We start from the raw sequence: 27,430 nt of genomic DNA, 5'->3' as shown, positions 1-27,430 counted from the left end.
GTTTTTGTATAATAATTTGTGTAATGACACCATTAACAGATCCTGTTTGTCAAGCATCTACTCCGTGGCAGGCACATCACCTATAGCAGTTTAGTTAATCCTATGCCATGAGATAGGTGTCAGTATCCCCACTGACAGACGCGGAAACTGAGGCTCCGAGAAGCCCCATAACTCTCCCAGCCAGGAGGCGGCACAGCCACATGAACCCAGCTCAAAGGCTTCAAAGCCCATGTCCCAGCCCCTGAGCCGCACCACAGAAATTAGCAGCAGCAGCGTTCTCCCCAGAAACTCCCAGGAACTTGTTCCTTTCCCCTCATACATTGGGTTGACTTCTTGACAGGTCTTAGCCTCAGTGAGACCTCCCAGTAGCCACAGTGCATGGCCAATAATTGCCATCACCCCAGTTTCTTAGGGGCATTTTTTGAAAGACTAAAACTCCAAGGGCTACATTTCAGTAGCAGATTCACAGGCCCAGAAACTAATAATAGAGGAAATACTTTTGAATAAGGGGCTTTAGAGTTATTCTTTCTATAAGTCATTAACTGACTGCTTTCATTCACTCATTCATGCATTCACTATTTACTCATTAAAGTCATTATAGTATCACAATTAAAAGCATGGACTCTAGAGTCAGACTGCCTGGAAAACCCTGACTCCCTATTCACGAGCTTGGAAACTTAATCTTTTTGGTACCAGTTTCTCATCTGAAAAATGGGAACACCACCTCCTAAAGTTGTGGTGAGGATGAGTGGGTTATATATCTAAGGCATTCAGGACAGGGCTTGGTCCAGATCAATGCTAGCCTGTGCCAGGTGATACCAAGTCTAGTGGGGCACAGTTCCCACCCCTGAGACACTCATAGTCCAAGGAGGACATAAGGGCTCCTCTGTACACCCCACCTACTGTCCAGGACAAGGACAGGATGAGGCCAAATTGCCCGCAGCCTCTCCAAGGACTTTACTTTCCGAGGCAGATGCTGCAGCCTCAGGCCGCGGCCCAGGCGGGTAGAATGCTGCTCTTAAGCAGGGCGGCCTGTAGCAGCCCCACCTTTGGGAGTCAGCTCCAAGCTCCGGGCATGTTTGAGGCTGTACAGTGGTGTGCATTCCTCTGATTACTTTCTTCTTCCCTGAACTCAGAAACGTCTACATGGTTGAGGCAGGAGAGGCTTTTAGGATGCCAAGGCTCTAACAAGGGCTCATCTCCCTGGGGAGGCTGGCTGATGATCAAATCCCAATGCTCAGAAGGCTGACCCCAGGCACCCCACACAGCAGAAGGCCAAGCCCAATAAGGGAAGCTGCTGACAAAAGTAGGGCACGGCCTGGGCTTTGTCGCCTGCTAAAGACATCCTGTGCCCTCAGTGCTTTGTGCCTTAGATCCTGGCTGCTGTTCCATCAAGGTGACAGTCTCTGATCTCTTCCTTTTGCTGGAGCTTGGGCAGAACAAGATTAGAGTCTCATTTGTCTGTGTGAGATGGAGGCTTTCAGAGCCAGGCAGCTTGGAAAAACGAGGTGACAAAAGAAGCCGGCCAGCAATTAGGTAATGCCAGCCTGCCTGCTGGGCATGCCACAGAAAGCCTGCCTCCGGAGTTCACTGGGAAGTTCAGGGGGGAGCAGACACATGGATTCTGGGACTGGAGGGGCACAGCCGTGCATTAGAGGAACAGCCAAGGTGTGTTGGGATGGAGGGACCCCGGGAAGTGGCCAGTGACCTAACATCTCTGAACCTCACCTGTACAACGGTGTGGAGAATGCCTCTCTCACTGAGGTGAGAGGCCGCGGCCTAATCCTACTGTGATCACAGGTGACATGAGAGGTGGTCAGAAATGCCGGGTTCCCTCCTCTCCGGTGGGACTTCAGGCCAGCAGCTTGCATGCAGAGGAGCTAAAGCCAGGCGCGTGGCCCCCTGGTGCAGGGCTTGATCCCGAGGATCTTGATTCCCCGTTCCTCAGCCAGTCCCCGGCTCTGAGCTGAGGTGCAGCACTCTGACTGGTGTGTAGCCAGCCACTCCCACCAGCCACAAGGTCCTCACAGAGTTGGCAAAGGATTCTACCACACACCTGGCTCTATTCCCCTTGGTTTCCTCTCAGTTTCTTCATTTTACATCTTAGACAAACAAAATTGTTAGCTTATTCATTCTCTATATTTCCTCCCAGGTCTGTCCTCCCATTAAAAAAAAGTTTTACCCAAGGCCCAGTTCTTCCTTCCTGAAAAACTTCATTGCAACATTCTCCCCCTTGGGTGAGCCTTGGGGGCTGACAAAGCCCCAGGGCCTCTTCTCTGAATATCTGAATCTCCCTCTCTACAACTGTGTACTTATTTGGGTATTTCTGCTTTTTCAGTTTATGTGGGCCTGAGTTTCTATACGGGGAGTGGGAAAAGCCCAGAAGTTCTTTGGTCCCGGGTTCAAGTTCCAGCTTTGCTAGGTGCACTTTGGGGTGCACTGAGGCTCCTCTACCCCCCACTTCTGGCCCTTTCCAGCTGGGTGATCCTGAGCAAGAAGCATCGCCTCCCCCTGACTGGGATGTTGTAGGGGGTCACTATAGTCTTAGGGTAAAGCAATTGGCACTTATCAGAGGCTTCATGAATATCGATTCTTTCCCTTCTTTCCCAGGCTGATGCCAAAATTTGGGCCATTTCTCTGTTTATTCACATCTCCAGAGGAAGTGAAACTCAGATCAGTTCTCTTCTTATTGGCAGCACAACTCAGAGGCTAGATGGATGGTGGGAATGAGCAGGGAGAAGCTTTGAGGGGCAACCGGAGTCGGGACTGGCAGATCCTTCTCCATGCTTGGCCCAAGACTGGGCACGGAGAGCTAAGCAAAGGTAAACAGCCCGCTCTGGGCCACATGCCTCCTCCCAGCTTGCTGGGCACTGGGGCTTCCTTCATGGGGTGGGGACGGTGGTCATCCTTCTCTGTCCTTGGAGGGAGGTTTGTGAAGGATTAAGGGCTGCCTGGAGGGCCAGCTGGCCTACAGCCAGCCGGAAGTAACAGCCTTCCCAGGCATTTGTGGGTCAGAGGCAGTGATACTCGGGGCGGAGCTCAGCACAGTGCCTGGAGAGCGGGAGGAGCTCAGTCAGCCCCTGCGCGCTTCTTCCTTTCCACCCAACTGCTGCGAGACTGCTTCCCCTCCCCGAGTCTGAGGCAGCCATGTTGCCTCCGGAAGTGTAACGGGTTTCAGTATTCAAAGCAGGCCTTTGAGAATCATCTTAAGTGAGCTCAGAGGACACCACAGACTGGGTCACTTAAACAATACAAAACACCATGGACTGGTTGACTTAAACAATACAGATTTATTTTCTTACAGTTCTGGAGGCTAGAAGCCCAAGATCAAAGGACCATCAGGCTCAGTGTCTGGCAAAACCCTGGCTTGCAGATGGCTGCCTTCTCGCTGTGCCCTCACCTGGCAGAGAGAGATTGAGCTCTCTCAATTCTCATAAGGACACTAATCCCATCTAACCCTGTTACCTCCCAAAGGCCCCATCTTCAAATACCAAAACATCTAACATCGAGGGTTAGGACTTTAACATACAAATTTTGTAGGGGGACACACTTCAACCCAAGCATTCTACCCTGTTCCCTCCAAATTCATGCCCTTCTCCCATGAAAATATATTCATTCTACCCCAACAGCCCAAGGGGCTTACCTCATTCCAGCATCAACTCTAAAACCAAAGTCTCATCTCAGGACCATCAGATCAATATGGGTGAGGCTCAAGATACTATTTACTCAGAGGCAGAATTCCTCTCCAGCTGTGAACCTGTGAAACCAAACAAGTTATGTTCCTCCAAAATACAGTAGTGGGACAAACATGGGACAGACATTCCCTTCCAAAAGGGAGAAGTAGGGAAGAAGGCAGGAGTGATGGGTTCCAAGTAAGTCCAAAAGTTAGCAAGGTAAATTCCATTAGATCTTAAGACTCAGGAATAGTCTTCTTTGGTTCAGTACTTTGCCTTCCAGACCCACTAGGATGGTGGTCCCACCTTTGCAGCTCTGCCAAGTGGGAGTGGGGGGCTCCCTCAAGGGTTTCCAGACTGTTGAAACTCAGCGGGTGGCTGGTAACCTCTGAATTGCCTTCAGGGTGCCTCTTCCTTATCCCTGAAGAACAGTGAACATTTGCAGCCGACTAGCTCTACAGTCTTAAGGTTGAGCAGGGAAATAGGACAAGGGTCATGCCATTGTGAAATTTACTTAGCCTGCCAAAAAGGCCCAGCTTATTCTTTAACTTAATCTGTAGGCTGTTCTTCCTCTTCTTCCATCCCCTTAATCAATTAAGTAACTTTGTAACCAGGACAGGAGCTAGACCTCCCAAATGTAAATGAACTTATGTGGATAAAGAATGCCAAGATCTAGGTCAACACAGTCACCTAAATAACCCAATTCTTAAGACAAAACTTCAAAGAAATTATGGATCACCTTTATACATTATACCTTATGCTGACCCCTGCCCAAAAGGCCCTATTAAACCCAAAACCCTTAAGCACACCTCCTCTCTGAGGTTGCCTGCACTCCTCTTTCTTTGAGTGTGTACTTTCTGCCTTAAATAAAAACTCACTGCTCAACTTGTGTTTTGTCTCTGCGCTCTTCCAGTGGTGTCTTCGTTACTCTGCTATTTCATTCAATTTTCTAGACTTCAGCACAGGTCCTCACTCTCTGTTCTACTTCACACAAGTAGGGAGGGGCTGCTGAGAGTTCTGATTTGGGCTTCCAAGTTCCCACTGCTGAGTGACCCAGACAGGAATGCAGCTGTACAATCATGCTCTTTAGTAGCCTGCCTGAAAATCTCCTTTCTTTGCCTTTGGGAAGTTCTCAGAACATAATCTCACTCCATCCAGTGCTCTGTGGCTCCCCTAAATCCTGGGGTGGTAGGGGCTTCATTTCCACACCAAGCAGATTCAAGCAGACACTGGACACCAGGTGACCCTGACTTTAGGAGCTGGTAAGGGATCTGCTGCATGCAGAGCAGGAGTTCATTTAGCTTCCCTTTCCTCCCTCTGCCCTTGCTTGCTCTCCACTGTCTGCAAGGCAGCTGCTATTCCCTGCTACTCTCACTTTAATGAATTTCTTCCTTACCTACACTTGTCAGACCTGCTCGAGAATTCTTTCTCATTCAGAGTCAAGAACCCTACCCTGTCCAGGCCGTGCAGGGAGAGGCACCCCCCCCCTGCCCGGCCCCCGCAGACCCAGCTGCCTGGCCACAGTCTGGTCCTGTAGCACCCAAGAAATCCAAGAGCCTTCCTATATTCTGCCCCACTTTCTCCTTCCCCTTCAGTTCAAGCTGACAGTGTCTTTTGCTGACATAATCCCATCTCTATTCCTGGCTTTCATTGAGATGACTGATTGGATCTGTGGTCACGCCCATGATCTCTTTATCAAAGCCACATCCTTAGTTTTCTATTCAGAACATTTCCTCATTTTTTGCAATATGGCAGACTGAGACTTTTCTACATTTCCAAGTTCTGGTTCCCATTTGCTTAACAAATCTTTCATTTCATCTCTCTCCTTTTGCATTTTACTGTAAGGATTCAGGAGAAACCAAGTTGCTCCTTCAACACTTTGCTTAGAAATCTCCTCAGCTAAACACCAATTTCATTGCTAGCAAACTCTACCTTCCACCCAACACTGGAACACAGTTCAACCAAGTTCTTTGCTGCTTTGTAACAAGGATCATCTTTCCTCCAGTTCCCAATAACATGCTCCTCATTTACATCTGAGACATCACCAGACTCACCCTTAATGTCTGCATTTCTGTCATATAACTCAAAACTCAGTGTAAGAAAAATAACCACATTTTCAGGGGCCAGTGCCAGGCAGCCATGTGGGTCAACATGCGGAGACTGAGCCTGCAAACCATTCGCCTGCATTCAGCTAATACTGCCGGCCCCTTGACCGGGAAGCCCCATCAGTGTTCATCCCTTGCTCTGGAAGGGCCTCTGTAGAAGGCTACCTGCAGGTTGCCAATGGATCAGATGCTTGTATTAAGGTCTTCCAAATCCCTCAAAGCTGTCACATATAAAAAACAACTTTCAGAGGCCCAGAAGAATCATAAGCTCTCTGATAGAATGGACCCTCTGCACCCAGAGGCAGGGTGCTGATGGGAAGGAAAAATTCCAGTATCACTGTACTGGGGGGTCAGGAGAGTGGGAAGCACCCCTCCTCCAGTTACATAATATATGCAGCACAGTCCAGCAGTTGGTACCCAAGCCTAGAAGCAAGACTGCCACTTTTAAGTTCTAGCTTTACCCCTTCCTAGCAGTGTGATCCTGGGTTGTTTCTTAATTCTCTGTTTCAATTTCCTTCCCTAAGAGACAGAGATGATAATCCCATCTCATAGGGTGGTAAGAATTAATTCAAGTAAGGTCTATATACTAGTTTATGGCATACAGTAACTGCTCAAAAAAATGTTAGCCATTGTGATGCACTCATAAGAAAATGCATGACTAACATGACAGCCAATCAGGAGTGAGGAGGCAATGAAAAGGCATGGTCAAGGGGCTGGGGGGAACAGGTGTGGATTTAGATGGGGTGACCTTGGTACCTAGTTTCTCTGGGCCTCAGTTTCCTCATATGTAAGTCAAAATTACATAAGATAACACTTGCCAATCTCTTCTTACAATATTGGGCAGCAGTAAGTATAAAACAAGTATTTACAACTACATTTTTCAGATGAGGAAACTGAGGCACATAGAAGTCAGAAACTTGCCCAAGGTTACCAGCTGATATGTGAGAAAGCTGACATTTGGGCCAAGTCCACCTGCCTTTAGAGTCATGTGTCCATTTCACTCTAATTGTTAAAAATATAATTTATTCGGTTTTTTTCATTAGGGGCTGTTAACAGGAGAAGATGACATTTGCCAAGCAAAAGGATAAATTTGTTCCTAAACCTAATTTTCAGTGAATCTTTTCTCTATCCTCTTTTGAGAGACTAGCAACCGTTAAAGGAGGTATTATATAAAAATCCATTTGAGCTGACATTTATCTGGACATAACAGACTCTTAGGTAGGTTAATACCCATTAGTGGCTGGTTAGGCTTAAGCTACAATATACCCAACTTCACAAATCAAACTGGAATGACAGCGTGATAAAATCAAGAGGTGTAGAAGTGCCAGCTGATATTGCTTCTTTCTGGTGGTATTCAAAACCACAAAAGTACAAAGGAAGGATCTATGGGCTACCTGGGAATCCCTGCAGAGTAGGTTTGGCCTGTGCTTATAATTTAAACGCAGGCTGGGGGGCTGGTGACCTTGGCATGATGCCCATCTCTGCCAACTGCTAGTGTGTCTCCCTGGGCAAACTCAACTTACTATCATTCAGCAGCACCCGTTTGTGGCTAACTCATCTATGTTCAGGGGAACTTCTATAAAACCAGCGACTCTCAAAGTGAAGTTGGCCAACCACCCACTTAAAAAACATCCGGTGCACTTGTTAAAATGCGTATGTCATGACTTTACCCCAGTTTTACTGAATTTCATCCTCTGATTAAGCGTGGGGGATGTGCACTTCTGACAAGTCCTCCAGATGACCTCAGGCCGGCGCACTCAGTCTGCACCCAAATCTCACGAAGGTGTGGGGACATGGAGCAGCTGTAGAGGAACCTACCTGGACCGTGGTGCCGCTACAGATCTTGTCGGAGCGCTTTGCCTCAAGTCTCAAATCATAATCCCCTTGGGGGTGGCATCCGCAGGGACAGCGGCTCCTGCTCAGGGCTGTGTAAGGGCTGGGGGTGACCTTGGCTATGTACTCGCACAGGGTGAGTAAAAGGCTTTGTAGATAGAAGCCGTCTCTCCCTGGCTTTTGTCCCGTCTACCTCATCAGATAAGCCAGCTTCAGGAAAGGGACGCATCTTCCGGATGGGGGCCATGTGGCCACACACTAGCAGCGGAGCGAGCCGTGACTCAGCTTCGGCAGGCTTGCGCCCAGGACGGGGGCTGTGCCGGACGCGAGACAAATTAGCCCTCGAACGCGCCCTCCCGGGGCCGCGCCGCACCTGCCGGCCTCGGCCCCTCCCGTCCCGGAGGCGGCCGGGGCGGGGCAGAGGGGGTGGCTGTTGCCCGGCAGGCTGGGCCCCGGGCGAGGGCCTTTGGCTCTGCCCGCCGCCCTCTGCCCTCTGAGTCACCCCCCTCCCGGCCCCAGGGGAGCCCGAGCCGCCGCCCAGTCCCTCGCCTCTGCGCTTGCGCGCACTGCTCTCGCTCCAGGTGTGCCCCGCACTGGCTCGCGGTGCAGGCGGGGACCGCGAGAATTCACCCAACGCGGCCTTCCCGGCACCCGCACACACGGAGCACCTGAGAGGCAGGGTCTTACCCGCGTGCCTGCGCAGTCGGTGTCCAACCGCGCGCACCGGCGGGAAGGACTCCATACATGTCCGCGGGCCTCCTTGATCCTGGTCACACCCCACTACGTGGCTCTGCCTTGGGAGGGAATGGCCAGTCGCTAGTGGCCTCCACCCGCCACAGCTTTCACCTCTCCCTTTCCTCCTGCCAGTGGTTCTCAAAGGTTGCAGCCCATTAGAATCACCAGAGGAGCTTAAAAAACAAAAACAAAAACTTGAAGCCTAGACCGCACCCAGACCAATGACATCAGAACCACAGGTGTGGGACCCGAACAGTTTGCAAAGCTCCCCAGGTGATTCCATTGCTCAGCCAGGGCTGCGGACTCCAGCCAGACAAACTTTATAGGCGTTGAAATCACCTGGGATTCGAGTCAGTAGGTCTGGGGCGGGGCCTGAAAGCCTGCATTTCTAACGAGCTCCCTAGTGATGCTGAGGCTGCCGGTCTCAGGACTGAATCTGGAGCTGCAGGACCCTAAAGGCTCCTTGTCCAGCTACCTTTCTCTCTCGTTTTTGTTCATCTGGTCATAATCCATTTTATTTTCCTTCCCAAGTACACATTCCTACATTTCACCTTGATTTTATGTTTGCTTCTTGCTCAAGTGAGTGGAAGAGCTTTATAAAACGATTCTAAGTGCCCTGCAGTTAAGGTATGAAATTCCTTTATTTTCTCGCAAAAATCTTGGCGAGGCCAATCATCTGTTTTTGTTAGAGGCACATTGGGTTGATCATTTTGGACTGATGGAGATAGTCTTCTCTTCCCCACTCACGTTGGCAGCTTCTGCAACATCCTTGGGCACACGTCTGTGTCCTTGGTGGGGTCAATGTCCCCTGTCCCCTTTCTTTTGCCTGGGGTTCTCCCTTGGCAGAGAGCATGTGCAGACTGCTTAGATCAAGGGAAGTGTCACACCCTTGCCCCCGTGAATGATGCAGGTACTGGACCCAGCTGGTTACACAGCTCACAAGAACATTGGCACCCCCAGGATTAGATGAATGACACCACCCCATTCCGTCTAAAATACCTTCCACATTTACCTGTAAGGGCTGAAAGAGCCAAAATTGAATGCAGTTTCTAAAGGGGGTCTTTTCCCTTCCAGAAAAGCTGCCTCAGTGAGATTTTCCATAATATTGGCCTAACACTTGGATATCCGCCACTAACAAGTCACCATGTGTCGTGCTGTCTGCAAAGACGGCCATACACGGGCTGTCCCTGTTTGCACAAGCTCCTCTCATCAAAAGGTGAAGTACATCCCCATCCCCTTGAAAGGAAGCTGGCCCTGGGATTGCCTTTGACGGATAGGAGGAGACAGTAGGGGCACTATTCCAGTTCTGGGCTGAGGCTTTGGGTTCTCTTGCCACACTGACAGCTATATAACGTCCAGGTTATCCTGCCGGGCAGATAAGGCCCAGCCTCAAGGCCCAAAGTGTGTGAGGGCCCCAGTCCAGCTAGCCTGGATAGCATGGAACAGTCCTAAGACCGTACTGCTGAGCCTGCTCGAAGTCCTGGAGCACAGGATTGGAGCAATAAAATGGGTTTGTGGTTTAAGTCACTCAATTTTTAGAGTGGTTTGTTACACAGCAAAAGATAACTGAAACACCATCCTCCCTGGACCCTAACTCCTTCATATGCAAAATGATGGGTTCACTTTCCATCTCTGAGGCCAAGTCAATTGACCCCCATAATCAGTGTCAGACTCTGACCACAAATAAGCTTTGTGACATCTGGTCTCCAAATAAGGTTTTGAAATCAGGAGTCCTAGAGACCACCAACACTAATGTAACTGAAATACATCAAGGAAAACAAGAAGGCACAATCTCGAAGTATTTTGCATTCCAATTTTTCCACTTCCTGGCCATCTGATCTTGGCCAAGTTTCTTTCTCCAAGTCTCAATCTCCTCCCTCATCTATGAAATGGGAATAATGGTAGTACTGACTCACAGGATTAATGTGAGGATTAAATAAAATAATAGCCATAGATTGTTCAGCATGGTGCCTGGAATTTTGAAGGTATTCAATAAATGGTAGCTGTTCTCTTTGTCGGCTCCTATAATATTTGTTTGCTTTTGCATCTGTCTATACAGGGAATACAAATTAACCCACACACTGTAACCTAACTTTGCCCCCGCCAATAAGGAAATGAAATTACACATTACCAGGGGCACTCATAGCACTGGCATATTAGCACTGTAGGTTCAGAAATTCGAAAGATTTCAATTTTAAATTTCAGTTTAAAAGATTTTAATGAAAAAAAATCCAGACATCAGGGAAGGGACAGAAGAAAGAAACTGGTTGATGATTTGCTTTCATTTCTAAAAGATACTGCTCATTGAGTTTATGATTAGAGGCAGGTTGTATGAAAATGATTTTAAAAAATCAAATTTGTGGCTTTGTCAAAATAATGCACAAGAAAGCAGCACATTGGTTAGCACATTTTTAAAGAAAAACAACAGTGAAACCAGAGAAATCAAAACCGAACCCTCAACCATCTGCCACAGTTGATTTTGTAGCTCTCTGCAAGAATCTCATTAACATCTTCTAAGAGGCTGATTGTACCACCAGCAAAACAGTGATGGAGAAAGGGACGCTCCCACCCACTGGGCCCACACACAGCCTGAGCTTGCTCTGGCGGGGAGGTGGCCAGACAGGAACTTGGTGCTCTCCTCCAGTTCCCTCCTTTGTACCCAGGAATTCCACAGGCAGACAGAAGCTCCACTTCTGCTAAGAGAGAGTTACCTTTTAAAAATTATCTGTTCCAGGCAGCAAGAATAGCTAGGAGGAGTGATTGGCCTAGTGAAGATAACACTGAAAACCCACATTGGCCTCTAGTTTGGGGCCTCCTGGGTCTACTCTCTCCTGGATAGATTTGCAAGTGCTACATTTTCTGAAGCTTTTAAAACCTGGTCCTGCTAGATTTGAGGTTCAGGAAAATGGGCCCCCTCCCCTTACCTTCCAACTCAGCAAATAACCTTCCCTCCTTGCTTCCCAAAGGAAAGCAAGACAATTCAAGACTCTCCTCAAATGGCTTTCACTTACTCAGGGGCTATGAAAAGAATTTAGAGCTTTGAGATGAAAGTATCATAGTAGAAAAGGAGGTAAGTGTGTGCATGTGTGTGTGTACACATGTGTGAATGAAGCAAATACCACCCAGTGATTTATCTCTCCAGGGAGACTGGAATCCTTGAGATTCTGGACATCTGCTAAAGCTTTCAGGCACCCATGATCAACTGGACACTTAACTGGGGTCAGCATTATAGAAACCAAAGTCCAAAGGGTCACACTGATCCCACCCAGAGTGAGTCAGTACAGCTACCTGACTCCTTCACCCCCATCTCCTTGTCTAGAGATGTCCTATGTCCCCCAGCAATGTCTTGCCTATTTCGTGGGTCCCTTGTCTCCAAACATGATGACCACATTAGCTGGAGGCTCCTTTCTGATGAACTAGGTGGGCTTTTATTTAATTAGGATATATCTACAAGGCAGATTAGAAAGTAAAATAAGACCACATTTTGTTTAATGCCATGAGAACTTGGGCTGAAACTTTTAATCCGCCAGGTTCATTATTTATGAAATTAAGTGACAACAGTGAATTACTTTCAAGAGAATTTCAGCAAAGGCTGCAAAAATCAGCACTAGTTGAACCTAACATGAATCAGTTAGTCCTTTATGGCTGTGAGGACCTCCATGAGCTTAAGCTAACAGAACGAAGGCATTGATTCCCCTCACTGAGAAGGGCTGGGGCTGGCAGTGGGGGGGTTCAAGCGGCACGGAGCCAGGAGCTCAGACGAAGCCACCAAAGCTCTCCATCCCTATTGGCTTTTTCTCTCCCATGGCTGATGGGCAAAGGGAGGTACGGATGCAGACATTTCCATTCATATGTTTTCATAGCTTAGCAACAACACCGAATGAAAAAAGAAAGGTTGTTCTCCCAATATCTGTAAAATCAAAGAGCAAATTTCTGGTTGGTGCAGCTTGGATCATGCATCCACCATTCGGGCAACTACGGAGGACAGGGGGATAGGGTCTTTGAATGATGCTGGGTTGAGATGGGGCAGTAACTCCAAGGAAGGGAGTGGATGCCATATGAAAAGCGGGGGACCAGGGATACTGTGCTCACAAGAAGACAGGTTTTTTCCCACATATATAAAATACATTGAACATTCCCTAGATCTTTCTCTTCTCTTGCCTTCAGATTCAGTTTTTATAGCATAGGTGCTAACTGGAAGAATTCTGAGTCATGGTCTAATGTGTATTTTCCAATACTACTAAGGAATTCTCCAGTTCTCAGTGGACACTGACTGAGTTCCTACAATTCAACTCAGTTCCTACACCAACTACCTGGAGACAGTATCAAACCCCATACGTTTGGACTCACAAGACTGCCCCCATTTCAGATACCAATTGCAAGTCCAGTTTGTCACCTGTGCTTCTGACTGGCTACAAACTGGGGTTCTCGCAATGCCCTAGAGAGGCTCACAGAACTCAGAGAAACATTTGTTTACATTTACCAGTTTATTATAAAGGATAATACAAAGGATACAAATGACAGCCAGATATAAGATACACAAGGCAAGGCCTGGAAGGGTCCAGAGTACAGGAGCTTCTATTCCCACAGAACTGGGATGAGCCACCCACCCCAGCACCTGGATGGGTTCACCAACCCAGAAGCCTATCAAATCTTGTTGTTCAAGAGATTTTACAGAGCTTAATCTGCAGCCATTAGCACCAATCTTCTCCTTCCCAGAGGCCAGTGGGTCCGGCTGAGAGTTCTGACATTCTTTCACTTGCCCTTTCTGGGAAGCACCCCCATCTTGAGGCTGTCCAGGGGCCCCATGCTAAGTTACCTCATTAGTATAAACTCAGGTATACTCAAAGGGGCTCATTATGAATGACAAAAGATATTCCTGTCATTCAGAAAATTCCACGTGCTTTTAAGATCTTTGTGCCAAAAGCTGAGGACAAACACCAAATGTATTTCTTATGATGCCACACATGGCTGAACAACAAACGCCAACTAAAGCAGAATAGAAGGCACTGAGCAGGGCTCCTGTGTATCCTGCTGTGTGCTTCTGGTGCTACGGTCCTTCTCACTTGCTTTTGCTCCTAGCATGGCACTGCGACCTCTGCCTGCAGTTTGCCCTCACCCAGTCATTGACCTGATCCCAACGCACCACAGCTTATCTGCACAAGGGAGAGGCCAAGCCTCATCCGCACTGTGGGGCCAATTGTTAGAATAAGTATAAAAGAGTCTGCTTGAGACAGATCTACCCTCCTCAGATGGAGGTTGACATCTACCTGGCTGTGCATCTTGAGCCAGTTGGCCTGGCTATTCAGAGTTGGAACTTCTCACCTTTGAGGCCTGCATATTCTTAGCCTGTGACTTACATAACAATGTTAGCTCATACCTCTATGTGCCAAGCAGTGTTTTAAGCACCTTCATTATATTAATTTATTTTATATTCACACTGCCCTATGCAGAATGTGATTATTGTTATCCCATCTTCACAGAGGAATAAACTGAGGCATTGAAAGGTCAAGCGATTTACTTGAAGTCACATGGCATGTAAGAGGGTGAGAACTCTTAGGCATTAATGTGAGATGCGTGAGTATGCAGGGCATGAAATACGACTGACTTCATCATACCATATGACCCTGGGTGATTTGCTTAGCTTCTCTGAGACTTAGTTTCCTCATCTATAAAATGGAACTTGAAATTCTCAAGATTTTCCAAGATTTTCCTCAGTCTCCTTCTTGGCCTACATTCTCGTCCCAGGTGATCCTGTTCAGTGTTGTAGCTTTAAGTCACCTACATGCTGATAATTCTCAAAGTTAGATTTTTAGGCTAGCTCTCTACCCTGAACTCCTTCTGAATGTTTCTGCTGAAACATTCATTTGCATCTCAAACTAAGCAAAACGGAACTCCTGCTTTTCCTCACCAAATTCCCCTCCTCCTGATCTCAGTGCAGGGGACCACCATCTCTCCAGTCGCTCAGGTTAAGAACCTGAAAGTTGGATTGTACTTCTCTTTTTGCTCACCCCATAACCAGTCTCCTAACAAGTCCTCTTGGCTCAGCCTCCAAAATACATTCTGAATGCTGGTTATTTTCACTGATCTATGGCCACAGCAGTAGTCCCAGCCCAGAAACTCTGGCCTAGATTTCTACACAGCCTTCTAATGAGTCCCCCTTACTTTGTCCTTGCTCCATCCCCATAAATTAGATCATTTTCACATCTCTGCCTAAAATCCTCCTGTGGCTTCCCACAGCTCCAGGACAAAATCCAAACTACTTTCCAGGGTGTACACAGTCCTACTTAATCTGGCCTCTGCTTCCTCCTCCAAACCTTCCTACCTGCCCTTTCCTTCCCATTCTGACAGCAAGCTGCTTGTCGCTTTTGGTTATTCGCAGATCCCCAGAGCCTAGAACAGTGCCTGACACACAGCAGAATCTCCATGCACGTTTACTTGTTGTATGAATGAATGATGGTGTGCCAGCTGCACAGATCACCTTTCTCCCTCCAAACTCACCACGCTCGCTCTGTCCCAAGGAGCCTATGTTTGTTATTCCTTCTGCTTCTAGCAGTCTCCCTCGGGCTCTTCACAGCCCCACCCTCCCTATCTTGCAGGTGATGACTCAGCTTGAGCTCCTCAAAGAAATCTCCCTGGGCCATTAGAGCAGATGAGGCCCCCTCTTCCATAGAGCTCCATCACATTACTCCATTTTTAAAGCATGGATCAGCACCCAAAATTACCTTCCTTGTTTATTTAGGTTTCATTGCCTGTTTCCCCCAAGAGAATGTGTCTCAATGATAGGGACCTTGTCTGTCTACCCATTGCTATATCCCAGCAGCTAGAACAGTGCTTAGCACAGAGCAGGTGCTCAATAAGCAATTGTGATCTGACTGGACACTCAAAGTGGTTGTGAGGACTAAGCATATATTAAAACAACTGCTTTGGAAAGCTGGTGGTTTCTAGTGAAGCCAAATATACACTTACAAGGACCAGCAATTCTACCCCTAGGTATACACACAAGAGAAGTGAGTATATACATCCAGAAAACACCTTGTACAAGAGTTCACAGCAGCCTTATTTGCAACAGCCAAAAACTGGAAATAACCCAAATGTCCATCAATAAGGGAACTGACGGACTGTTGATGCCAGGGTTCTTATCTGTGGAGTTGAAGAATGAATTTAGCAAACACCCAAGGTAGGAGAGCCAGGGAGAGGCTTTTATTGAGAGATACAGTGCGAGGACAGAGCTCCTGGCTCACGCCAGGAGGGGACAAGAGAGTCCGTAGTTGTGTGTTGTCTAGGGGTTTTATAGGCAGTTGAGGATTTTTGGGAACCGGATAAAGGCTTAGGGGTGTGGACTTGTTAAGTGGTCCCTGAATATTTAGAATTAACTTAACATAAGGAATTTCCTGCTTTGATTTTTCCCTGGGATACCTGCTTCTTGGTCAGGGAGCATATCAAACAAGGCCGCCTGCCCAGCCCCTCAAGGTGGGCTGAGTTATTGTCTGTTTGCTAAAGAGTAAGTTAAGAATCTTACTTCTTAAACTTCCTGGGTGTTAAAATGCAATCTTATCTTTAAGGTGGAATCCTTCCTGCCTTTTACTATGTTGTTTACAGCTGAGTCTGCATGCTAAGTTAGTTGCCCAGTTTGCAAATCACCTCATCAGGGCTGAAGGAGGAAAGACAGCACATAGGCCTGGGCCTTTTAGCATGCTAAAGTGAATCTTACGTATGATTACAAATGATTAGCATAATAAAAACATGTGCTACTCTTATTTATCTGGGGAACATTAACTGATCTCACTGAAGAATGACTCTAGAGCTTAATGTTTAACATAGAGTTTTGGTAGGGGGTTTCCTTGTTATACTGCTCTGGCCAAAAAGATACCACACACAAAAAAGGCATACTATGTGATCTTACGGAATTCAAGGACAGAGGAAACTGGCTGTGCCCTGTGACCCCTTTCCAGTGCCACTCACGGGCCTGTCACACACCACTTTTTGGTATGCGGAAGTGAGACAAACTTGAGGAAGGATTTGCATTGACAAATGGTAGAGGGGTCAGTGCATATACTGTGGGTGGAAAGAATGTCTATAGCCTGGGTAATTTTGGAAAGCTATGTGCAAGGCTGCCCTGGCCAACAACGGTTGGTGGAACAGCTGGAAAAACACAGAACTTTCAAAGAACACCAAAGAGAATACTGTGGCTTCACGCAGGAATCAGATCTCAAAATGTAAAGCAGTGAATGTGACCCCAGCCACGGCCGTTGCTGTGGCAGGTGGCTTCCTGCCGGGCCTGGGGGAGGGCCCTGGGGGGCATGGGGCAGGGCCACAGCAGATCTTTCTCCTGTGCTGTGGGGTCCCTGCCTCCAGGCTGCACATGGAAGGTGTTCCTCCATCTAGTGGTGGAGCAAAGCACCTCCGGGGGGCCCTTTTCACTTCTGAAACTTAGTAAAGCTTGGAACCCGAAAAGGCCTGTAAGGGGTCTACTTAATAGCCAAGAGATCAAGCTTTCTCTTATACTAAAAGCCCCCTAGAGGCAGCACACACAATGGCAAAGACCCTCTGTCCACCCCTCCCACAGAATCTGCCTTCCAGCCATTTCCACCATGGTTCATCTGTCATGCTGCAGCAATGACTTGAGCTGGTTGGGAAACACAGAGATCAAAATTAACTGCTCAGTGTGTAACCAGAACCTTGTGAAACCTAAAGTAAGCTGAATTCAGAAAATGTGCAATGACAGGGCCACAGAAATAGGCCACAGAGAACAGATCCCTGTGGATGCAGATATGCACTGGAGGCACCATGGAATACGCTGATAATTATATTAATTACACACAGGTAGTTACTGTGGTTTGTCTCCTCAGATATAATCTCAAACTGACTAAAACGTTCTTCACTTTATGGAAGGTTGGGAATGTGTTTTGTACTCATTACTGTCCAGTTTAAATAAGGAAATTTGGTTAAGCACGATGCAGGACAAGAAGATAAAAAGTGCAATTGAGGATTCCGTGTGCAATTCCAATCATCCTTCAGTCAAAAAAACCCTGTAATCCCACAAAGAGCTCCACTAACCTGAAGATAAGCAAGTAAAGGAGATGAGAGGCCACGAGTTTGAGGAAATAGAACCTTGGATTTCAGTTTGAATTGAAATATTGTGTCATCAATATGAAGGGTGATAGCATCAGTAGATTATCCTGGGGTGCAATCAAGAGGGTGATCTGTGAGATCAGTCATCTGTTTGTGTGACAAGGAGTCACTGAATAAGCAGCTTCAGGGAATGAAGAGCCTGCAATTCCATCCAGGCAGCCAAGAGACAGACCATGCATTGTCCCAGAGAAGCAATAACCTTGTCACTTGCAGTGGTGAAAAGACCTGAAGACGAACTCCATCTAGCCCAAGTCACTGGATATGGAAAATTGGCTGCAGCAAATCATGCAGTCAATAAGTTATATTACACTTCATCAACCAAGATGAAGTGTGACTAGTTTTATTTAATTAGATGATGTATACAGATTATACAGGTTTTTCCTGTTCAATCCTCTTAGATATTTGAAGGAGTTGCTCTGTCTGATTCCAAGTGCCTGGTGTGTTGTCAGTCGAGATTCCTGGCCACAGAGGTGGGTTTGTACCCCAGCCCTCAGCAACGGTGATCGGAATGAAAACAGTGAGCAGGAGACCAAAGCAGGACAAGTCCATTGGTAGGTGGATGCTGGAGAAAGAAGCTTTGCTATTTTTTATTCTGTTGAGATTGCTATGGGAGGATAGACATCTGAGGCAGTGTTAGGAAGAGCTTTCTGTAGAATGAAACTGAGCAGAGAAGCAAAGATGAGAGATTGATGAAGAGGGACCTACAGCAGTGGTTCTCAGCCTCAGGAATCACCTGGGGAGCTTTAAAAACTGCTGATGTCTGGGTCCAGCCCCAGAAATCTTTACTTAATTAGTCTGGGGTCAGCCTGGGCCTGGAGACCTTTAAAAGCCCTCTGCATGATTCTTTTGTGCAATCAAGGATATGAACTGCTTGTCAAGAAGCACCACATCCAATCCACAGGCCTTGAATCCAGCATCTCCTCCTGACTCTGTAGCCCATCTTGGTGCCATCAGCCACCAGTAACTTTTCTTTTTCTGCTTAATTTAGTTTGAATTGAATTTGTTTTTTGCTGCCAAAAGAAATCTAATAAAAAACCTAAAAAGACTGTAATCATAGCTAACATTTATTCAGCATCATTGATATGCTAGACACTGTTTGAAGTGTTTTTGTTATATGAACTCATTTAATTTAATCCTTATAACATCCCCAGAGTTAGAAAACTATTATAGTCCCCATTTTACAGATGAAGAAATAAGATCTGAGAAGTACTCGCCAAAATTTACATAACATATATAAGTAGAGCTGAAATGTGAACCCAAAAACTTCTTTAACCACCTTACTTCAAGGTAGAACCAAGAAAGGAGGCAGATTCTCTGCACGAAGCAGAAAGGGGGTCTCCAAATGCCAGGAATATGAATGTTTGTATCAGGAAAGAGCATTTGACATGTAATAACAGAAAACCCCAACCTCACTGGCTTGAGCAGTGATTTAACATACTAAGTGGGATGGGCAGGGGGCAGTTCTGGACTGGCTGACTCAGTGGCTTCTTCCAGCCTTTATGCTCCACTCTGCTCCATGTATCAGCATCTTCCCCAGGCTGGCTTTCCTCTGGCTGGGGATAAGTTTGCAACAACCCCAGAACAAGTAGATAATTAAGGATTCTATGCATAATTCCCACCACCTTATGGTTAAAAATAAAATTCATTTCCACAAGAGCTCCTCCCCATAGAACATATCCTACTAGAACAGCCACAGGTGGGGCGATGAATGTTTATGCACCGGTGACTCTTTTTAACAGATAGAAACACCTTGTGCCACAGGCCACCGGTAGAATTCCCCCTGTGTTTCATCACAGGAAATGGAACGGGAGCCCCAGACCCCATGGTTCTCAGGTGGGCTGTTGGAGCAATGTGGAGGGAAACATTTACGAATGTCCCAGGGACTCAGAGAGGACTGTCACCATCAGTGGGGAGCTGTAAAGGCTGGAGATGGCGGACAGCCCACAGTGCCTGGCACAGTCCCGTTCTGTGGCCCAGATGATTTTTGGACATCTCACTGAACATTCACACAGGTGAATAAACTGTTTAAAATTATCTGAGCTAAAGCCACTCTTTTATCTATAAACACAAAGCATTTAAAAAATACACCATATTTTCCAGGAAAGCTACTACTGAGCACATCAAGGGAACACTGTGCTTTGTTTTCTTCAGAACTTTTCCAAGAGCTGTTCACCATTCTGGAAAATCAAATTAGCAAAGCCAGCACCACCACTCTGAATCTCTGCCACAACAAACCCGTGGGGCCTCCAGGTGGCTGCCACCTTCACAATGATTCTGGGTATGGACCCTGGCATCTGCCACATTGTTTATTTCTTCTAGTGTAATCCTGCTGAGCATTTGCATGCTGAAATATACCCTATTTTATTGCAAATTATTCTCCTTTTAATTCTACATTGTGTCTCAGTTCAGACAGTTGGCTTATCAATAACAGGAATTTATTTCTCTTTGTTCTGGAGGCTAGAAATCCAAGATCAAGGTGCCAGCATGATAAGGTTCTGAAGAGGGTAGATGGCTATTTTCTCTTCATAACCTCACATGGTGGAGAGGGGAGAGAACTCACTGGGTTGCCTTTTATAAGGCAATAACCCCATCCATGAGGGCTCCACCGTCATGACCTAACCACCTCCCAAAGGCCCAGCTCCTAATGCCACCGCTTTGGGGGGTCAGATTTCAACTTATGAATTTGGCAGGATACAAACATTCAATCCATAACAATTTGTGATATGGTCATCAAATATTTTGAAATTATGTGTACAGAATGATATTATTATCTATATTATATAATTTATATGATAAATAAATGAATACATATATATTATATTCATTTTGGTGTAATAAAGAGGAATTTGTAAAAATGCTAGTTATAAAAAGAGAGTGTTGAGCACCCAAAAAGCAAATAACCCAATTAAAAAATGGGCAGAGTATCTGAACAGACACTTCTCCAAAGAAGAAATTCAGATGGCTAACAGGCACATGAAAAGATGCTCCACATTGCTAATGATCAGGGACATGCAAATTAAAACAACAGTGAGATATCACCTCATACCAGTTAGGATGGCCAACATCCAAAAGACAAGGAACAACAAATTCTGGTGAGCATGCAGAGAAAGGGGAACCCTCCTACACTGTTGGTGGGAACATAAATTAGTTCAACCGTTGTGGAAAGCAGTACGGAGGTTCCTCAAAAAACTAAAAATAGAAACACCATTTGACCCAGGAATTCCACTTCTAGGAATTTACCCAAAGAATGCAGCAGTCCAGTTTGAAAAAGACAGATGCACCCCTATGTTTATCCCAGCACTATTTACAATAGCCAAGAAATGGAAGCAACCTAAATGTCCATCTATAGATGAATGGATAAAGAAGATGTGGTACATATACACAATGGAATATTATTCAGCCGTAAGAAGAAAACAAATCCTACCATTTGCAACAACATGGATGGAGCTAGTGGGTATTATGCTCAGTGAAATAAGCCAGGTGGAGAAAGACAAGTACCAAATGATTTCACTCATCTGTGGAGTATAAGAACAAAGAAAAACTGAAGGATCAAAACAGCAGCAGAGTCACAGAACCCAAGAATGGACTAACAGTTACCAAAGGGAAAGGGACTGGGGAGGATGGGTGGGAAGGGAGGATAAGGGCAGGGAAAAAGAAAGGGGGCATTACGATTAGCATGTATAATGTGGGGGGTGCATGGGGAGAGCTGTGCAACACAGAGAAGACAAGTAGTGATTCTACAGCATCTTACTATGCTGATGGACAGTGACTGTAATGGGGATTGTTGGGGGGGGACTCAGTGAAGGGGGGAGCCTAGTAAACATAATGTTCTGCATGTATTTGTAGATTAATGATAACAAAATAAAAACAAACAAACAAACAAAAAAAGGGCACAGATCCTCAGCTCCACCATGGCCTGGATGAAATACCATTGACTGAAATCACCCACCTTGCCTTTGACTCCAGTTTCACAGAGCCACCTTCTGATGACTAATGCAGCCTCCTGGTTGCTTTGATACTGGGAAGAACAGCAGGGGTGCCTCCCTGTGCTGGTCACTAGGCTCTGGCCCTTGAGAAGGAGCACCCCCAGCTGTGACAGGTACATTAGCATTCTGATTCATGCATCAGCCCCTGAAATTGGGTTAAATCAACCCAGAGCCTCAGAACTGGTCAGTTCTGGGTGTCTTTACAAAGTGGAGTTCTGGAACTGGATAAGTCTAGGTGGGGAAAGACCACCTCTAGATGCTTGTAAGCCTTTCTGGATAACCAGTGGCTTCCTGGGTGCCAAGGGCTTCCTAACTTCTGCTGACTGTGCAACCTGTGAGCTAGTGAAGTGTCCTACAGAGGCCCACTAGGCAGAACAGACTGAAGGGAAACCGCCCTGTTTGGGGTCTGGGAATGGGGCAGGCACTGAGATGGCAGCCCCACCATCCCGCAGGTCCCTGTGTGGTGGGGGCTCCGTTGAACATTTGCAGGCCTCTGATAGCTTTGTCCTCTCTCTGAGTCACAGGGTGCAACCTCCGCTTCAGTCACCCTCCTGGCCCTCCCTGGGGGTGGAAGAAGGAACTAACCCCATAAAAGCTTCTCAGAGACAGGGGCCCCTGTGCCCGACTCCCAGGGGTGGACCTGGTGGTGCTGCTGCAGTCACGGCAGGATAGGAAGACTGAGGGGTGCATTCTGCCGTGGGCAGGACTTACAGCTTGGGTTTCTTCCCGATCATCCTTTGGCATCCTGAGAGTGGAGAGGAGCAGCCACCTCAGGTGATGCCACGGCTGCAGGCTGCCAGGCAGGATTCTTGGAAAGGCCAGCACACTCGCCACTCGCCACAAAAAAGGAGCTCACAGATAGAGGCTCTTCTGTAGACCAGGTTTCCAGTAACCGCAGGCAGAATGAAGTGACAAAAGCTGATCTCCCAGGGCTGAGGCCCCTCTCCTTTGCCCAAGCTTCACACTCGGCCAGTTCGAGCCTCGGGTATGACAGACCCAACTCAAGCTACAACTGGCAGAATTTCAGTTTCCTTAGACCCAGCCCATCCTATGGGCTCTCACTTGCCAGCCATTCAATGCTGCACCGTACCCAGCAGAATCAGACTTCTCACTGCCCTCCAGAGCACACACATCAGCCTCTGCCCTGATGCGCCCACTGGTGCTGGCACACCACTGCACTTCCCACCGTCTTGCCTTTGCGGCTGTCATTCCTTAAACCCTCAAATGTAGGTATTTTTCAAGGATTCAGCCCTTCTGTGAAACCTGCCCTGTTTGCCTGAACCCAAAATGATCTCTCCTATGACAGCACTCTACTAGTATGCCTGTTATGACATTTACCACCTTATGCTTTCTATTATATCACAGTAGCTTATGTCCCCTATGACTTCGATGTTCTAAAAAAATGTGAATCATGGCCCACTAGTGAGTTTTGCAGTCAATTAATGGGTCATAACCTGAATTTTAAAAAGTAAAATAGAATAAAATAGAACATTTTAGGATCCATTAAATATAGACATATTCCTCACTTTGGTTTATGGTCAAAAGCTTGAATGTCCCTGGTTTACATAATAATGTTTTCAGCTTCTATGTAACAGAAAGCCTTGACCCAACCAGCTAAAATAACAAATGATTTATTATCTTATGTAACAAGAAGTCTAGAGGAAGAAGCAGCTATGGTTTGATTTATTAGCAACTTATCAAAACGTCAAGGACCCAGATTGCTGCCATCTCTGTCATTCTTCCAGCTATCTTCTCTCGGGTTTGCAAGACAGTTGCAGGAGCTCCTTGCATCACAACAACATCCAGAGATAGAAAAAAGGAGCTACTATTCTTTGAATCTCTTTTATCAGAAGAGAACTTTTGTCTAGAATGCCTCCCAAACGCCAGGCAGATCTCCTTCCATTTGTCTTTGAAATAAACTAGAATAAAATGAATGATATGCCTAGTAAAATGTAGCAAGGAAATACAAAATTAGTTTAGATAAGGATAAGAGCACCTTCTTTGAGCATTTGGCTGGTTAAGGAGAAGGGAGAGATCAAGAGATATGAGGTTGGGAAGCAAAGGTATTTGCCAGCCCCACACAGGGTGTATTGGGGAGAACCAGGGTCTTCTCTTCATATTCTCTGCGATGCTTACCACATAACAAGTCTAGACAGTCACCTCAATTTCCAGTGATAAATTAAATCAATCACTTTGCCTCAAAGTATAAATATTCATGGGATACATAGATCAAATATCCAATTTAAGATACTGGAGGCATTCTGCAAATATGATTTGCCAATATGTAACTCACCAGAGGCTAGCATTTTTTCTGTCTTAATTTTTCTATTGAATTTTTAAGTGTGAAGGGCTAGATTAGCAACACTGTACATTGTAATACCATTTAAGTAATAAACTACATATTTGTCACAACGCAGATGGCAAGTGAAGATTCCACAGATGGAAATGTGGCTCTCAAGAGGAGATGGCAAGTGTGTGACAGTGGGTGTGGGGAGAGGCTGGATCAGGGGTGGAGAGATACGACGTCATGCCAGAGATAGTCTGTCTTTGGGAACCTGGCAGGATTATTGCTGAATCATTCAGCTAGGCAAATTATTGGCATGTTCATTGGACCAAGGTGCCTGTGGTTAAGCCCTTGTTCCACCACTCTCCTTGGCGTCTCTTTGCTTATGTTGCCCTTTAACACCAGACTTCAAAACATGAATAATAAAATAATCATATCTGCAAGAGGCAGTGGCTTAGAGTATGGAGTCAGTGCTGTGTCTCCTCTCTTGCATACACATGCATTTGCACACATGCACATACATACTCCCCTTATCAGAGAGGTCACAAGTTCAGAGAACTTTAAACTGCAGAAAACCTTTGTCTCTGGGATAGTTAGAATCTTTCTCTTTGCTCCTGTTATAAATACAAGATCCTCCCATCTGTTCAGTAGATCAGACTAACTTCATGAGGGCCTTGCAATTCCTTGAAAGATGGCCTTGCTTCTGGAGTAACATGGCAAAACTTTTCTCACCTGCTAGACCACAGATGCTGTGGCTGCCTCCGCCTGGCCAGATGTGGGTTCCACCCTTGCTTGTTATTAACATATGGCCTACTTGCAAGGCTGTGTTGGGTCTGTGGGCCTCAGGCATGATCCCAGCTGCCAAACTTGCTTGAAGTTCAGTTTCAGGGGTCTCGTTTTAAGAGGGTGTTTGGCAACCTGAATGATGTGTTTGCAGCCAGAACACAAGGTGTCCAGAAACTATGGAGAAACAATGGTAGTAATAGTAACAGTGTGTGTGCCATTGAACAGGACCTTAACATAGTCAAATTTGATTTGCTCCCATGTAAGCCTTATAAGGTATTTACAGTCATTTTAAAGATAATCTAGAGACAGTAGACCACAGAGATTGAGGTTGGTGCCCAAGAACATTCTAAAATGGGTTATTTAACAGATGGCTTGGCAGAACTTGGAAAGTGGCAATTACTGTGGGCTGTATGGCTTCACCCTCATTTCCTTCCTACAGCATTATCCCATCATCGATAATAAGAGCTAAAATGTACTGAGTGATTTCTATGTGCCCCACACTATGCTAAGTGTTTCAGGGCATGTAAAACTTCACCAAAAACCATGACATGGGTGCTCTTATTATTTCAAGTTACAGAGGCGGAAACTAAGCCTTAGAGAGACAGGTTACATTTTTCTCTTTATCCCTAGCCCCTGTTTTTCCTCCTGATCTTTAAAAGGCTTTCTCATTCTCATTCTTTCGGACTCAGCTTAAATGCTTCCAGCCAGGCTTTCCCTGCTCACCCATCATCTGAAGTGGCCCACTGCCAGCCTCAGGTCCCCTGTCACTCCCTCTGTTGAATTCCTTCAGAGGACATATTAGCATTTGTAGATAGTTTGTTTACTTATTTATTTTCTTGTCTATTTTCAGTTTCTGCTGTTCAGATATGAGCTCATGAGGGCTGGGGCAATGCTAATGTGTAGCATAGTGTCTGGAATATAATAGGTACTCAACAGAAATTTGAACGAGTAATTGAATACATAGTTAACCAGTAGGGTTTGGACATGAGTTTGTCTAATGCTAGAGACCAGATTTGTAGCTTCTCTGCTCACGTGTTTACTCACTCATCCTTTCATCAAGCGTTCACTCAATTTTCAACAAATGCCAGCCATTGAGGTAGGTGCTGGAGAATTTAATGTGTAAGACACAGCCTCTACCCTTGAAAATCTCACCTATGAGGGGTGAAGGTGGTAGCTGAGAGGAGGTGAAGTGGGGGTTATAAAAAAAGAACAAATAAAAATATAATGTGATATGTCTTATAGTAGAGTTAACTGCAAAATGACACAGCAAGAAAAAGAGAGAACCATGTAGAGGCCCCTGCCAGACTTGGACGATTCCTTCAGAGTAGGTGACTTTGAACTTGACTTTAGAAGATTACTATGGATTGTGGGGGAGAACAGAACGTGTGCAGTGGCAAGGAGGGGAGACTCCTGGGTGGATCTGGGGCACAGCATGGAACTTGCCCCCTGTCCTACATCGTTGAGTCACATTTGATCATGGTCCCTAGTTATCAGGAAGGCCACTGACCAACCGGCCTCTTAGTGAACATGTCAGAGGGGAATCCTGCCTGCGGTGGGGGTGGGAGGGCCTGGAAGGGCCCCAGGAGGTATGTCTGAGTGGTCCTCATGGTGTCCTCCAACTCTAAGGACTGCTTCTCAGAGGAAGGCACCAAAAGACAGAAGAGAGAATGGGTGCAGAAACAGCCATACTCTTGCCTTAAACATGGAGAATTTCCTAATAAAAGGGCTAACTATCACCAAAGTGTATATATTGGTTTGTAGTTTTAAAACATCTTAAATATTATCTCATTTCATCCTCCACTAGCTGGCAAGGTATTCTGAAGCTCACTAAGACCATTTATTATTCACTTATTTGGTCAATACCCGAGAAGTGCCAGGCCCCAGACAGGTGTGGGGGAACAGCAGAGCCTCTGGCCCCAAAGCATATATGTGTAAAGAGGCAGCAAGATCAGAGTGTACAGTGCTGTGACTCTGCTCAGCATGTAGGAAAGTGATTTAGCCCAGGTGACACATGAGCAGAGAGAGGAAGTGGTGACTAGCAGGATGGGGTCCTGAGGCAGGTACCCTTGGTTTCAAATCCTTCTTCTGGACCCACTTTCTGGGGAATCTTAGGTAATTAAATGAGATCATTAAAAATAAATTACACAAAATAATACATTAAAAGAAATTTATTAGGTTATAGGTTATAGGCTGCCTGCTAAACAAAGACTCTTAAGTAGACAATCACATAAGAAGAACAGAAATTGATTTCTCTTTCATGTAGACATCCAGCCAGGTACTGTGGCTCTACTGCGAAGTTCTCCATCCCAGGCCCTTTCCACCTTGTTGCTCTGCCAGTTCTGGGGCGTTGACCTCCCCCAGCTGGTCCAAGATGGCTTCTCGCTTCAACTGACACTGTGTTCAGATGCAGCCTGATACAGGACCTGAAATCTGGTCCCTTCTCAGCATGGCTTCCCTCTCCTCGGGATGTTGGCTGCATTCTCAGACAAGCTCTCCCATGTGGTTGTAGGAGGGTTTGGGCGTCAGATTTCATGCAGTCTTAGCTTTACGGCCAGCATCTCCCTTCTAAGAGTCTAATGGAAGTCCTGGACCTGACTCTCAGTAATTTGCTCCAAATCAGTGTCCAAGGGGATGGGAACAGTTGGTTAGCTAAGACTAAGGCCCCCTCATGCATGACTGAGAGTTTGGGAGAGATGCATCCCCACACAGCACTCTCCATGCTGATATACAGAAGAAGGATGAATGGATTCAAGAAGAACAAAAAAAGAATCCCTTCCTCCTCCCTTCAATCGATTATATGTACTTCTAGGGTACTACAACCCATAGCAGTGGTCTTTGAACTCCACCAAAATACTCCAGTTTTGATCATGCCCTCAACAAGTATGTTTATTT

The 27,430-nt window shown here is 46.2% G+C and overlaps 1 long non-coding RNA gene across 1 annotated transcript; it reads right to left on the bottom strand.

Annotated features, from left to right (window-relative positions):
* Positions 1-3,160: 3,160 nt before the first annotated feature.
* Positions 3,161-9,904, bottom strand: LOC130682849 (uncharacterized). The gene is made up of 3 exons (XR_008996228.1): positions 8,300-9,904; positions 3,644-3,757; positions 3,161-3,400 (listed from the first exon to the last, which is right to left on the bottom strand). It is a non-coding gene; the product is annotated as an uncharacterized LOC130682849 (long non-coding RNA).
* Positions 9,905-27,430: the final 17,526 nt, after the last annotated feature.

Source organism: Manis pentadactyla, chromosome 3, assembly GCF_030020395.1.
Source record: "Manis pentadactyla isolate mManPen7 chromosome 3, mManPen7.hap1, whole genome shotgun sequence".
NCBI classification, from domain to species: Eukaryota; Metazoa; Chordata; class Mammalia; order Pholidota; family Manidae; genus Manis; species Manis pentadactyla.
Note: the sequence above shows the minus strand (reverse complement) of the source record. Positions and strands in the feature narration are given on the sequence as shown.